The sequence below is a fragment of the Ambystoma mexicanum genome, chromosome 13, assembly GCF_040938575.1.
Source record: "Ambystoma mexicanum isolate Mex_15411 chromosome 13, UKY_AmexF1_1, whole genome shotgun sequence".
Classification (NCBI taxonomy): Eukaryota; Metazoa; Chordata; class Amphibia; order Caudata; family Ambystomatidae; genus Ambystoma; species Ambystoma mexicanum.
This window is the reverse complement of record NC_090938.1, coordinates 195,317,250-195,332,381: the sequence shown is the minus strand read 5'-3', so window position 1 is coordinate 195,332,381 and position 15,132 is coordinate 195,317,250. Positions and strand designations below refer to the sequence as shown.

The following is a 15,132-nucleotide window of genomic DNA, read 5'->3' as shown; positions in this document are numbered from 1 at the left end:
GTTATTTGTGTTCGTTTGTAAGGGTAGGTGACACCCTTTCCCCCAGGACAGCCATTCACACAGGATGTTGGCATGGGAGCCAAAACCAAGAGACGCACCCATTCACAGAAAGCCAGGCCTCAAACCAGGGTGCTACATTTCTAAAGGCCGTTTGATCCTATTGAGAAAGGGTGGGGACGGAACTAGGATAGCCAGAGAGGGGTCTGTCCAGTTTCTGGAAGGTTCTGCCATCTTGATTCTCTTTCTGATTCTTTTTCTCTTTACTGTCCCGTCCACTTCCTCTGGAGAAAAGCACTTTTGGATGTGACATCATAATGGCAAAGTCCACTCCTTCCAGGCTGGCTTTAGTCTGATGATCTGGGGTATTTTGCCTATAAAAGAAGGGCTTTCCCACCACTTCTTTGAATCATCTGGCCTCACCTTGAACCCTCCTCAAGATTTTGATGGACCCTGCTGGGAGAGCAGGCTTTTCTAAAGTCGTCCAGTTGTGGGGTAAACGCTTGGGTTCCAAAGGTAGTAGCAAGATCTGCTCCCTAACAATTGGCAGGGACCGTTTGGGATGAGAACTGCTGTTGGTCCAGAAATCTGCCCATCTGCCAGCCACCCTGTGCCTAGGACATCACTGTGCTGCAGGTTCCATGAAGGTGTGTGCCAGCCTACCCCTTGTTTGGGAGCTCGAGAACGGCCTGACATTGGCTCTCGAAACCCTGGATTGGGAGTTACAGCCAAAACACTCATGATCCCTATTGTCAAGGATGATCTGCTCAAAGTGGTGATTCGAGCGCACCTTGCTGCCAAGCAATCCAGCAGAACCTGTCGTTGATGCCCCTTGGTCTACACTGTTATCCAAACCGCCGTCTGCTGTTCGACACTGTTCGCTGCTACACTCCACCAGTAAAAATGTTGTCTCTGCTTGTACAAAGGAAAACTGGTGCCTTGCCTTTCACTAGTCGCCATCGGAAATACCAGCCTCTGCATTGCTGCTCCTGTAAAACAGCCGACCCAATGTTGGTATTCCCCAAACTGTGACCTCCAAGCCTGTGCATCGAACGGACTCATCCTTGCATCTTGATGCCAGCCCGACCGCAGTCGATCTTGCACCACTGAACCAGATCTAGTAACCACCCGATTTGCCCAGTTCGAGGAGACCCTTTGATGCTGCAGCCCCCTACCACTCGACCCTGCCTCGACACGAGCTTGCCTCAGGACCACTGCGACTGTTGCACCTGCGGCTCGAGCCGACACCATGGATGACACCTAAAAGCCTGGTTTGACACCGTCGAACACTCAAGACATTTGAAGAAGGTACTTGACTTATAACTGCCCCAGGTCCATCTTTAGGCCCTAGAGACAGGTTAGGTCATTTGTATCCCTTCTTGCAACAAGAGGAACCATCCTTTTTTAACATTGTGGTCTTTTGAACACCTTTACTCCCGTGTCTCATCATCCAGTGAGCTCCACCTTTTCTATCTGTGCATATTCCGTGTTTCTTCTGCAGCGGTGGGCTGTTACAGTGTTTTCTAGTTAGTTATTATTGTGCATGCTGTGTTTAATTAAAGCATACGTTTTGATAGAACCTTGATTGGACACTCCTTTATTTTGGACGGTAATACTTCACTATTTGGGTTGCTACTGAACCACATTCTCACCCCTCTCAAGAGCACACCCTTCACTCAGCCCACGTTACCACAAAAGGTGAAGGAGGAATAGCTCTTAACTGTGCCTGTTTTACCTTTATGATTCTGTGGGCTCTTGGTTTGTAGAAGTGTGAGTGTGAGCTTTAACCTCTACTCATCTGTGTATCCCTCAAGGGCAGAAGTCAATTCATCACAGGAACCTTGCATTCTTTTTTTATTACAAAAACCCCTGATGCGGGTATTAAAACAGCGCTTTTGTTATCATTGATTTCAACTCTGCACCTTTTTTTTTTCCAAGAGTCTTAAAAACAAAGCAGCAGCCGCCCATCCGCACGACCTCTCACCCTTCGGGAGTGCCTCCGGGTTGTTAGCGTTGTCCTACCTTCCCTTCCCCCGTCTCCGCCTCTCTTTCATCAGTGCTGTTCAAACAGCTCTGAATAATTGAAGATTTTCGGGGGCCTGACATTAATGTATGCGCTAATTTACGACCAAGGAGATTGATTGTGCCGGTGGGTGCAGGGGTGTGGGCGGGAGAGGGGGGGAATGCAGGATGCTGGCTGGATATCAGCTGGAACATCAGCAGCAGCTGTTCCGGCCTCCATCTTCCAGCCAAACAACAAGAGAGTACACACACACACATACATATGACGTGTATTACCTCTAGGCTAATTTATATGAATTACTGACATCACCATTAGCAAATGACTTTGCAAGAATTGCAGCAGGCCCATACAAAAGTGCGCTTCTGCATTGCTGGATGCTTAATGGGAGAATGCACCTGTGCAGGCATAAAGCTGCCAATTGATGACTACATGTCATGGGGACACCTTCAGTCCTTGAATTACAGCAACAAGCGCTTTGCATGATGGTATTTGCAGTTTCATTATCTCGATGAACAGGGCACTTTCTAGACAAGGTAGCATGCAGAGTGAAAGACCAGATGCGCTCTCCCACCCCCCATACCTCAAACCCTGGACTGCCTCAACATTATGAAATCATTGCACTATATATATATATATATATATATATATTTTAATTGTTTATTTATAATGTGTCAAATTTCGTACCTGAGTTCAGTTTCTACGCGTGGATTCGGGATTCGAACCTGTGTTGCTCTGCGAATAAACAAACATTTGTTTTATTAACTTATAATTAGGGTACTCCATAGTAACCAGTAGACACAGCATAGTATAATACAATATTACAAACAATAATTCACTTTAAAACACCTCGAATTTGTTATTTGTCTAATAAAGTGCACTGGTCGTGTCCATGCTTTAGAAAAAGCTTCTATTGCTGACGTGTAAAAAAAAGATTCCATTTTGCTCTCACTTGAAAGTATGACAATAGCCAACAGCCTTGCATTAAGTAACATGAACATGTGTCTTTCGGTTTTAATGTATTGGATCGCCTCTCATCAGCAATAATAATTGTACATGTAATCAAAATCCCCAGGCTGCCCTCAATATTTGAGCAAAATGGTTTCTTTGTACAGTGCATTTGTTGCAACAACAACAAAAAAAGTTTTCACTGTCCAGTAGCAATGATTGTTTTCTTTGTCATTGCTAACTATAGCCTCGTAAAGAGCGAAACAGGCTTTTCAAATAGCATGTAACGTAGATAGAATCACATTTAGCCACGAACCTTTTTGGCAGATAAAGCAAAGAGCAAAGTGATATTAAATATTTTGCCTATTTTAAGGCAAGATTGTATGCAGTACCCTTTGGGTGCACTACAACAACCCTGACCCCCTGGCAATAGGAACCCAACCTTTGGTGTAAGTCTGTACTATAAAGGTTGGTTGTGTGTTGAGCAGCAAGGCTTATCTCAAGCAGGGTCAATGTGATCTGTAGGAGAGTTACACAGAGATTCACAGTGACAAGTATTCAAATAAACTCTTACACACAAGGTTTCTTGATTAAAAAAATAATTTATTTAACAGTCAGTTAGAGTAACCCTTCTTCAGAAGGGGCAATATAATAGTAACACACAAATACACTCCAAAATACACACTCTTCATATTTATAAATAAGTAAGTACCCTTTTGGGATGGCACACAGACACTTCCTACACCCTCAGGTAACTTTAGTAACTAGGACAATGTGGACATTAATATACCCCTGGTTGCATTTAGAATCAAACATAAGAGTTTGGCAAAGAAAAGGATTATTATAACAGAACACGAGATCACACAAATATTCTGAAGCAGGTACTTTTGGTAACCCCCAATGCAAAGTTAGTTAACCCATTCCTGGAAGGAGGATAAAACACAATGTCAGATGGCAGAAGAGTCATTCAGGGAGCCAGGCTAGGCCAAAGTCGATTAGGCAAAAGTCTAGATGAGCTGAAGCACTTCTTGCAGGTAAGTAAAGGTCTTGCACAGTGTTTTAGAAGTCTTTGTAGAAAAGAAGAATTCAAGGTAGGGTCAACAGCTGTTTAGACTTGTGAAGTAAAGGAGCTATCAGCAACTCTCCAGATCAACCAAAACAGGTCTCTCCAACAGAGAACAAGTGCAGTTACACAACAAGAGGTAAGTTCTCTTAGACTGTACAGTACCTTTAGGTTGAAGAAAAAGGGCAGCAGATGACTTCAGCTCCTGTGCAGCTCTGCAGATCCTGGTGTTCCTGGGCCAAGGTCATGGGATAAGAGGGAGGACATCAGGGACTACTGCACTGCAATGGGACGGTGACCGACCGCAACCGACAATCTTCAAATAAGTGGCATTTCGATGTTTCAGCTCTTTACTTCTCACGCAAATAGCAACACTGCGGTTCCTGGCTGTCGAGATGGACTTTCCTTGCATCTGGGGTACAGCACTCTGTTGAGGTGGCTGAGGCTTGGTCAGTCCTGCTTCCTGGGAGTCCAGATAATCTTCCTGCAGCTCTTGGTCAGTCTAAAAGCAATGCACACAATCTGGTGTCCCTCTCCCTGGTTATTCGGTTCCAGCCACAACTGCAGTGGAATTTCAACCAGCACCAGGAGGATGTCCAGGTGGTTTACTTTGGAGTTGATTGGTCCCACCAACTCAAGGGGAGAAGTCGTTCTTGCAGGGGCTTCTCTGTCGATACGAATTTGGAGTTTCAGCATAGCAGCAGGGCTATGGGGATTTAGGGTAAATCAAAAGAAGACATGGGCCATTTTGACAAAAATGGCCCCCTTGGGTGTTTTATTCCAGCTGTGGACGCAGCCTGCGGTAAATGCACACCAGAGTACTTAAAAGTAAACCACTGCCAATAGCCATTCAGTGAGGAAAGGGTACCACAAAAATGTTACATGAGAAGCTAGACAAAGGGGCTGCTTCCCTGTGTCACTGCACAGAAGGTGTTGTGTGACACAATGTAAAGGCTGATGCCTATGGAGTTTGTCAGACTCCAAAACCAAAAGAAGAAACACAGAAAACACATTGAATTAAAAGTTTAAATTCCCAAACTTCAGCAAAAGAGCCGTGGGAGGGGGGGGGGGTGTCCCTAAGGTTGGAGGAATTTAGCACTAAACAGAAAATTCTCCCTAACACCTATAATCACACTTTGATCAAGTGGTGAAGCTGGAATTTGAGGCCAGTCTGCAATTTAGGCACTTTGTAACATATCTCCACAGCTCTAGTTGGTACAAATATTCATGTTAGGGTAGGTAGTCTCTCTACTGCCAGAATCACAATAATATATATATATATATTATATGGCCACGGTAGTGGCCAAGTGGCCATGTAGTTATGGTTAAGTTGGTGTTTAGATAGGAAGAGCACTTTTTGGGCGGCTTATAACTTCGCTCTCCCTGGACGAATCCTCACAAAACTTTACAAAAAAAGTATTTGAGCCACTCTGATGTTTTCTGCAGAGTTTGGTGAGGATTCGTGCAGGGGGGCAAAGTTATAGGGGGAGTCCCAAAACTTTTTTTTTCCCATAGACATAATGGGAAAAAACTTTGCTCATGCCTACAGCCCAAACCGCTGGACGGATTTACACCAAATTTGTGGCAGGAGCGGCGGCTTGGTCCCGAAAGCATGCTTTGCTTTATTTGGTGTAAATTCGTGCAGTAGTTTTAAAAAAAAATGACAAAAATGTAAGTGAAAAAAATTAGTGATATCTGTCTTCGCTTCGCGGACACACTTCCCTGTTTGCTCATTGGATGCAGTGAAAGCGTGCAGTGTGTCTGGCTTCAGAGACGCCCGCCATCTTTGTTCCTCGCATGAGGGGCTTTGTCAGCAGGAACGGGATCTGCCGCCTGCAGAGTAAGTCTTTTGTGTCTGTCTCCTGTTCCTCCCACCCCTGCTCATGCCCCGTGTGTCCTTCTTGTCCCCCCCACTCATGCTCCGTGTCTCCCCTGTTCCTCCAGCCCCGCACTCACGCCATCGGCACACGGTGGCCAGCGGAGGGCCGAGGAGCAGGATCTGCCGCCTGCACACGAACGCCGTGTGTCTCTCCCCCCCACCCCCGCTCATGCCCCGTGTGTCTCTCTCCCTCCCCCCCACCCTCGCTCATGCTCCGTGTGTCTCTCTCCCTCCCCCCACCCCCCCTCATGCCCCGTGTGTCTCTCTCCCTCCCCCCAGCCCCGCTCATGCCCCGTGTGTCTCTCCCCCTCCCGCCCACCCCCCGCTCATGTCCCGTGTGTCTCTCTCCCACCCCTCCACCCCCCTCTCATGCCCCGTGTGTCTCTCTCCCCCCCACACCCACCACTCATGCCCCGTGTGTCTCTCTTCCTCCCCCCACCCCCGCTCATGCCCCATGTGTCTCTCTCCCTCCCCCCACCCTCGCTCATGCTCCGTGTGTCTCTCTCCCTCCCCCCACCCCCCCTCATGCCCCGTGTGTCTCTCTCCCTCCCCCCACCCCCGCTCATGCCCTGTGTGTCTCTCCCCCTCCCGCCCACCCCCCGCTCATGTCCCGTGTGTCTCTCTCCCACCCCCCCACCCCCCTCTCATGCCCCGTGTGTCTCTCTCCCCCCCACACCCACCACTCATGCCCCGTGTGTCTCTCTTCCTCCCCCCACCCCCGCTCATGCCCCATGTGTCTCTCTCCCTCCCCCTCGCTCAGGCCCCGTGTGTCTCTCCCCCTCCCGCCCACCCCCCGCTCATGCCCATGTGTCTCTCTCCCTTTTCTGACTGTTTCTGACTGTTACTGAAGAAAACCTTGTGGCCTAGATATGTCAGCAAAAGAAAAAAGAGTGAGCCAGACATGTGATGTCATCAGTGATGTCATCAATGACATGTGTGATGTCATCTTTGATGTCCTGGGTGTTAGTCTTAGCATTGCACGGTGGTGGCGCGAGTTATGGTTGCTTAGCTTACCATAACTGGCGAATTTCAAGGGTTTTCGGTTTTACTTGGAACCATAACGTCCCTTTGACAAAGTTTTTTCACTGAATTTCATAGGTTTTTAGTAGCGCAACTTAACCATAACGTCCCTTTAACAAAGTTTTTCACTGAATATATATATATATATATATATATATATATATGAATGTATGACTTTCAAATGCAATAATAATACTCTGTTTCATAGAGGAGGCTTGGCAAGTTCGCAGCTCAGGTAATAACTCAACGCAGGACTACAAGGAGCTACTGTTGGTTTATTTTCCCTTTCCTGAATGGAAACTGCAAGTAATTAAATCAGGGCAATATAAATAAAAGATCGTGTTGTTGAACTTTTAATCAAAGTGCATACAATTAAAACATGACAAAGCAGCAAACAAAAAGAAATTCAATTTCAACATGCTAAACAAAGTATGATTGAAGCTTTATTTCCCCATCTCGAGCAAGTGCCAGCATACACACAGTGGCCCTATGTCTGTACATTCAAGAATGAAATCAAATAAATGGATGATATAGTCATCTACTTGAAGCCATTGTTTTACACAGATTGTCAGGCAAACCTCCCTTTTCTTATCACATGACATTCACGCTACTTAGGGGATGTGCCACAGATCATTTGAATTCCCGACTACACCCTCGCTGATGTTTTTGCAGATATCTTCTGCTAATTGCTTGTCATTCTGCACGCAGTGTTAGTATCAAAGAGACATATTAAAGAACATTTGGGAGCCTTTGCATCCCAGTTTCTTTATTTGTGCTTTAAATGCAAAAGAACATCCAGGCTAAGGGAGGAAGAGCTTTACCATGCTCAGCCATAGGTTAGTCTACGGGCTGCATATCATAGGTGCTGCACCATCCCAAGTAGTGGTTGTTGCTCATGAGTCAAAGCAATACCAGATATCCTCAGTTTAACCATGTTTTTACTGGAATAATAATAATTTCCTATTATAAACTAAGACTATGAGTTTTTTAAGACTGATTAACTCAGAAGTAATGGTCTCTGGAATATCTACTATTCGAGCACCAACAAACAACCTAATTTAGAGAACACTTCAATTGACATAAACTAGAAGATTTAAAATTAATCATAATCACTGGCATTACTCTGGTCAAACCTGCATTTCTTGCCCCTGTAATGAGGGTCCGATTGAAGGCCAAAGCCAAGTGCAACTCCTGCTATGACTCAGAACTCGTCATCCTCAAACGCAAGTGCAGGGTGGCTGAGAGGAAATGGTGTGCTTCTGATACATCCTCTGACAAACTGGCCTGCCGTCTGCTCCAAAGGCAATACAGGCTCTCTGTCCGCACCAAGAAGAGAGCACACATTCAAGCCTGCGTCTCTGCGGCATCTAACAACTCAGCTGAACTCTTTCAAATCTGCAAGGAACTGGCCAATTCTGCAGCAGTCTGTGCCTCTACTGTCCCCTCCCAGGCCCTCTGCAAGGCACTGGCTTCTCATTTCATCTCTAAAACTCTGGACATCCTGTCCTCTCTCTCCCCCTCCCTCTACTCCGTGCTCTTCCTCTGGCCCTTCTTCGGCCACCTCAACTCCCTCCTTCTCTTCCTTTCCCCTTTTCCCCCCTGACAAGGTTTCTAGACAAGTCTGATCTATGAAAGTCTCATCAAAACAGGTTCGCCCCTGTTCCTCCAAAACCATCAAGGACCACATTCACTCCCTTGCTCCTTTTCTCGCCGACCTCTGCAACCACTCCTTCATCACTAGTGCCTTCCCATCCCCCCTGAAGCACTCCCTTGTGCACCATCTTCTTAAGAAACCCTCTGCCGACCCGTCCTGCCTGGCTAACTATCGCCCAATCTCCATCACTCATTTCCTGGGCTAACACCTAGAAAAGCTGGCCATCTCCCAGCTTAATCTTCACACTGAATCTGTTGGTCTTCTTCATGACCATCAGTCTGGCTTCCAAGTGGCCAGAAGCACAGAAACTGCTCTCCTGAACATCCACGAAGACCTGCTCTCTAACCTTGATTCCAACACCCCCTGTGTCCTCATCTTACTTGATCTCTCATCTGCCTTTGACACAGTCAACCATGCCATCCTGCTCAACCATCTCTGTGATAACCTGGGTATCACCGGTCAGGCCCTGTCATGGCTGACTTCTTTCCTCTCTGATCGACCCACCCAGGTCCAACTTGGGTCCCTTTTCTCCTCTATCTCTATCTCTACTTCTGGTGTTCCGCAGGGGTCTAACCTCTCTCCCTGGCTGTTCAACCAATATCTGCCACTTCTTGCCCACCCCATTGCCGCTCTCTGCCCAAACTTTCAGTGCTGTGCGAATGACACTCAGCTCATTTTAAGGCTACCCTCAGCCACCTCTTCTCCTTCTCTCATCCCTGACTGTCTGTCTGCTTTCCAGGAGAGGTGTGCTGCCAATGATATTTGCCTTAATGCCAGTAAGACTGAGATTCTTCTAATCAGCACACCCACACCCTCCTTTACTGTCACTCTCATGCCGGCCTCTCTTGCCCTTTTCCTGCTCCCAACTGCGAGGCTAAAAACCTCAGTGTCATCTTTTACTCCACACTCTCCTTCTCTCCTCACATCTCTGACGTCTCTAAGAAGTCACACTACCAGCTGTACCTCCTCAGAGGTATTCTTCCTTTTCTCTCCTTCCTCCAGAAGCTCACTGTCTCCAGAGCTCTTGTTTGCTCTAGGCTGGACTACTGCAACAGCATCTTTCTAAATCTGCCTGCTTCAACTCTCCGCCCCCTGCAACTCATCCAGAACAGGACTGCGAGACTTGTCCATGGCCTCAAGCCCAGGGATCGTATCTCTCCAGGACGGAAATCTTTGCACTGGCTCACAGTGGCTGCTAGGATTAAGTTAAAAACCCTCTGCATTATTCACAAGGCCTTCTGGGGCCTTGGGCCTCAATAACTTCAACTCTCTCTTCCTAAATATCTTCCTTCTCGAGCTCTTTGCTCATCCCCCTACAACTCCCTCAGGGTTAGTCGCTTCTCCAAGCAATGAGTTGAGAGTAGATCTCTCCCTTCGGCTGGGGCCTCCCTTAGGAACAGCCTCCCTGCCTCCCTGAAAATTGAGGAGAACCATCTCCCGTTCCAGAAGCACCTCAAAACCTTCCTCTTTGCTTCTGCTTTCTCTCCTCCTCTCCCCTGCTGAACTCCTGGCTGAAGCTGAAACTGCACTGTTTACCTGGCCACCCTCTAATCTCAGGCCCAGGTCCCCTCCCCCTCCAGTTGCACACCTGCACTGCCTCCCTGACAACTCACGCACTTGGGGACTGTTTTTTGTATCGCTACAGTCCCCTAACAGCACTTGACACCTGATGTCTGCACTTACCCTCGCACTTGCCACCAGCTGGCCACACTTTTACTTATTGCTCTTATTTATTCTATGTTATCCCATGTACTGCACTGTCCTCTCCCCCTTCATCCTCCCTCCGGCACTGTCCCCTACCCCTTCCCCTGCACTTGCGCGATCTGAACAACACCTGGCCTAGTAAGATCGTTCTCTCTGTCTTCCCACTGTTCCCCCTCCCTCGCCTCGTCGCGCCTTGAAACACTTGTTAGGCATGTTATAAATGCTATATCATATCATATCTCTGTCATGGCAGAAGAGAGCAGCCATAAGCAAATTAGTATTGGTACTTCGACCCATAGGAGCAGCCCATGCTAACTGCTAGGCCACGCCTCCAATGCATGGAAACATAAGCGACCCAGACATGCTTTAGCCTTTTTGGACCTCCCAGGTGAAATGAAACCTGGTTTCCAATGGCCCGGCAAGCAAGTGGTCCAAGTCTCACTCCACAGGACTGGAGGAATTTCTCGTGAGCAGAACAGGGAATGCTGACATGGATGCGTGTGAGAAGTGCGGGCTGTGTGCGTGTGGCGTACAATTGTTCTTGTATTGGCAGAATAAAAAGGTGACTGTGAGGTCAGATGACCTTGGTGGGTGTTAAACTGATACACCGATCTGAACTACTTATCTGCATAAATATTGAAGATAAAAATAAATAAATAAATAAATAAATAAATAAATGCATAATAAATAGTGCTCCTTGTTGATGTGACTGGCTATTGACCCCCTGAAGGAACTTCGGTCTAAAAACAAAGACTGGGGATTTGGTGTTCCGGGCCAGATCATCGAACATTTGCAGCTGTGCTGGCATTTGGTAAAGGCTCTGATAATGGAATGGGTCAGACAGGATTTGTCACAATCCATAATACCTAAAAACGTTTGCACTATTGCAACAATGAGCCAAACTGTTTTTTGTGCATTGTTTGCTGCATAGCATGAAAAGAAATGTTTTACTACATTCGTTTTCAAGTTTACGAAGTAGATACACTACATATAAGCAGTCTGCTCAACGTTCCTTCTTTTGAAAACATTTGTGCATGATATAGCTCGCGGCTAAGCCTGTTTGCGCCATTTATTTTCTAAGCAGCAAAAGTGGTGCTAAATGTATTTGCTTTATTTCTGGCACAGGTGCAAAGCTTTGACAATCTAGACCCTAGTGACAGCCCCAACCCGAGGTTACTTTCGTTGCCTTGATTTCTCTGCGGTGTGAGATTTCCTTGAAGGAGATATAAAGCAACTAGAATAACGGGGTCCTCCAGAGTTGGGTGAAAACTGTAAAATCAGCAGTATTTTGCAAAAACGGACACTTTTGACATCAACCCAATACAGCATTTGATCAAATACCACCGGCGGAATTCCACGTTAATACTCAAGTGTTATGTTAGATAGACGTTCTGCTAAGCGGTGGAAATAAAACATCCAGATTGCAACGTGCTTCCCTTCAATATACCGAAAAAACTTTGCAAAAGTGCCATTAGAAGGGGTGAAAAGGTGGGAAACTGCTGCCCCGCTTATCACCTTACCATGGAATGGAGGCAAGCAACAGAATTGACCCTTTTTTGCTTAAAAAACAAATGTACAGTAGCAGTATACACCACTACCGTACATAATCAATGTCCACCTTTACATTGAAGGTGGAAATGGCAGATGTGCTATTTCTTAAGGTATTCCATAAGTACCACCTTTGCTAGTGCTAAACTCTTAATAGGATGGATTTTCAGAAACACCGCTGGCGCAGTTGGCATCTTCCGCTTGCGGTAGTTTATAACAAAAATCCACCTTACTCCGAATGACCCCCCACCCACAGGCGGTTGACTGTGTTTTTAAGCAGCCACTACCATTCCATACCCCTAAGTGACTAATGCACCCCGATCCACTAGAGACGCTGAGGCGTTGGGTCTCCAAGCCATGTCCCAGGGTTCCCCAGCCACACCTGGCGTTCAGGATACCCCCAGGCTATGTAAATAATTTGAATTTAGATGTTTCCTATTCAAAAATATTTTGTGTGGCTATCCTGAAATTATGGAGTAGAGGAATCAAGACCAGACTTGAAGAACCCTGACCTGGCCATTTGCTATGAAGACCCCCAAAATGGACATCCAATGTTCTCTATATAAAATTGAAAGCTCATGTCAGACACAATTCTACTTTTACTTATTGGCGGTATTTTATGGCGGTGTTTGCCGGTGCTCAGTCACATAATAAACACCTGTAGAATCATAGCACAATCTATGTGATGATTATGTTTAAAGACACGCTTAAACATTAATCTCATGTCAAGACACAAGTATGTTATTGTATGTGTATGTTGATTGGTATTTGTAAATAGCACATCTGCCGTGGTGACCCAGTACGTCCTCAAACCACACTAAGACGGTGGGTGTTACAGCCTTAGCCTCATTTAGGTTGCCAGCATGGGGAGCAGTCGTCGGTGGTGGCAACAGCGGGTGCGCAGCTGCCCATCCTGACGTGTTCAAAAATATTTAAGTACTGGCACTTATTTATTTTACAAATTAAGCACTTTTTCGTGGTTTACAGACATTTTTTAAGTGGAGTGACATAAATATTTCCCTCAGATATTCCATGGCGACCGAGCATAGAGAGGAAGGGTCACCAATATTTTTAACCGGTCTCTTACCTCGGAATTTCTTCACATTTAAGTCAGAGCTTGATGCTGTTATCTTTTTTGATTGGAAGCAGTTAGCGGCGGCCTCGATCAATATCTACTCAAGGTCACGCCGTGAGGGCTGTGATTGGCTCCTTAGACCGCTGCGGTTTGGACCTTTCCGATATCGCGTGTGACATCACGGTCCCCTTTTCTGCTTTTTGGCTCGTCCTCTACCCTCACCGCCACAAAACCAGGTGGGTAATGGTATCATTTAATTAGAAAGAGCAGGAATTAATTGCTTCATATAAGTGAATTACTGTGCATTGACTTCCCTCCTTTCCTCCCTCCCCGGTGCCTGTGGAATTCTGCAATTTGCTTAACTCCAGGGAGTCGCAGGCCTGAAAATGAGCGCAGTCGGCAGTAGCTCACTGGAAGCCAGCGCTGCTGGGTGCCCTGGGGCCCCGAATTCTAATTTAAGGGAGAGCAAGTTCATGATGTTCTCCGTGAGAAGTGGGAACAGTCAAAATAAACATTTCACAATTATAATGGGAAAAAGATAAGGCCTGGCCGCCTCTCTGCTCTACTTCCCATCCCCATCACACCCCCTTTCTTTCCTTGTGATGCTGACGTGTGTTCTGGGTGTCCTGTGCTCTGCCGCCCTTTGTTTTTATATATATATTTTTTTTATTCAGTTTATGGCCCAAATCATACCTTACACAAAATATACTTTAATAACAATTGAAAATAAATCAAAACATTAAGAGAAGAAGGAACACACACATCTTCATAAAGATTGCCTCAGGTTGCCAGATGCATCAGGGTTAGGTGCGCTATACAAATGGCAAAATAAATAAATAAATAAAACCGTAGATTTAACAAACAGCTAATTAATTTGTTCTACAGAAAACACCTAAAATTATTATACTTCCTTTCTATTATCAGCAATATGCAAGCCTTTCCTTCCTCACCATTGCCCAATTATACCCTGTCACTATTACACCTAAACGTGCCTCCCTCTCGGAGCCCACTTTTTGCCCCCTCACCTCTCTCTTTCACCTTATCTCATGTCACCATCACCCTATGTGATGAAATTACTGCTGCCCCATAGGAGTGTAAGTGTGAGTACTGCCTAAACTGCCTACTCAGCTCTCAGATTTCTACAGAAAACAGGAGTCCCAATCATAAAGGTGAAACCGCTGCAGGTAAGAGAAATACCTCCTTCGCCTCTTGCGCATCCATGGGCAGAGGAGAAGACTATACTCTGAAGAGGGGTATGCATTTGAGACCGTAGCAACCCACGCAGCAAAGTAGAACAGTCCAAAATAAAGGGAATGTCCAATCAAAGTTCATTAAACATACATATACTTTAATTAAACACAGCAATATGCAATAAAAACTAGAAAACACTACCAAAAACCCACCCCTGAAAAGGAGGACAGAGAAATGCAGAATGCAAGGATGTAGGCACCCGGGATACTTTGCTGGGAAAAACAACAATACATCACTTCAATCTTTTTGAAAAGGATGTGTCTTTGGGAAAAATGTGCAAAAGCAGGCATAGCCAGTTTCTGGGGTCCCAACAAATGGGACAGGCTGATATGGTGAGCCACGTTGATCCAGACCTGAAGAAGGGGTCGAGTTGGGTTCAAGATAAAGGTCGATGAGGTTCATTCCGTGTGCAAAGCATGCAGGCCGATGGGGCCACCAGGGCCAGCGTGGAATTCGAGCAGGGTTCAATGATGCAGATGCTGGTGGTTTGTGATGATTTTTTGGTGGTTTAGATGGCGCAGTTTGAGAAGTAGCCATTTGAAGACTTACACAGTGGTGAGCTTCCTGTTTGAGCCGTGGGCAATCGATGCGCTCTGCTGGAGCGGTGTGGCGGCGAACTGGTTAGAGGAGGTCCAACAGCAGTTTAAAAAGGGTTCCAAGAAGTGCCAAAGATGGTACTGCAGGCTCTGTTGGTTCGGATGCACTCAAACACGGACGCTGATGGTCTGTTGCTGGTTCAAGATGTTAGAATGCAGGAAACCAGCTGCTTTGCTTTTTCAGTGCTGTGAGTCCCAATCCAGTGGCTCAGGATCAAGATGGTTCCTTGCTCCTGTTCTCATAACCCAGGAGAGGTTGGTAAACACCTACAGGGTCATTCACCTCCAGTGAGGACCTGAGTACCAGGATTTGCTTATTACTCCCGCTGGCAGAGAGGCAGGTATTGCTCCAGCAGCCATTCACCCCAGTGTGCCCT

The 15,132-nt window shown here is 46.3% G+C and overlaps 1 protein-coding gene across 2 annotated transcripts in view; it reads right to left on the bottom strand.

The window, feature by feature from the left end:
• The window catches only part of SYT2 (synaptotagmin 2), a 1,362,149-nt gene that overhangs the window by 705,628 nt on the left and 641,389 nt on the right, over positions 1-15,132 (bottom strand). For both annotated transcript variants that reach the window (XM_069633618.1, XM_069633614.1), the window contains exon 3: positions 2,705-2,752. The gene's annotated coding sequence lies outside the window, so the exon portion shown is untranslated. The remainder of the gene's footprint in view (positions 1-2,704; positions 2,753-15,132) is intronic.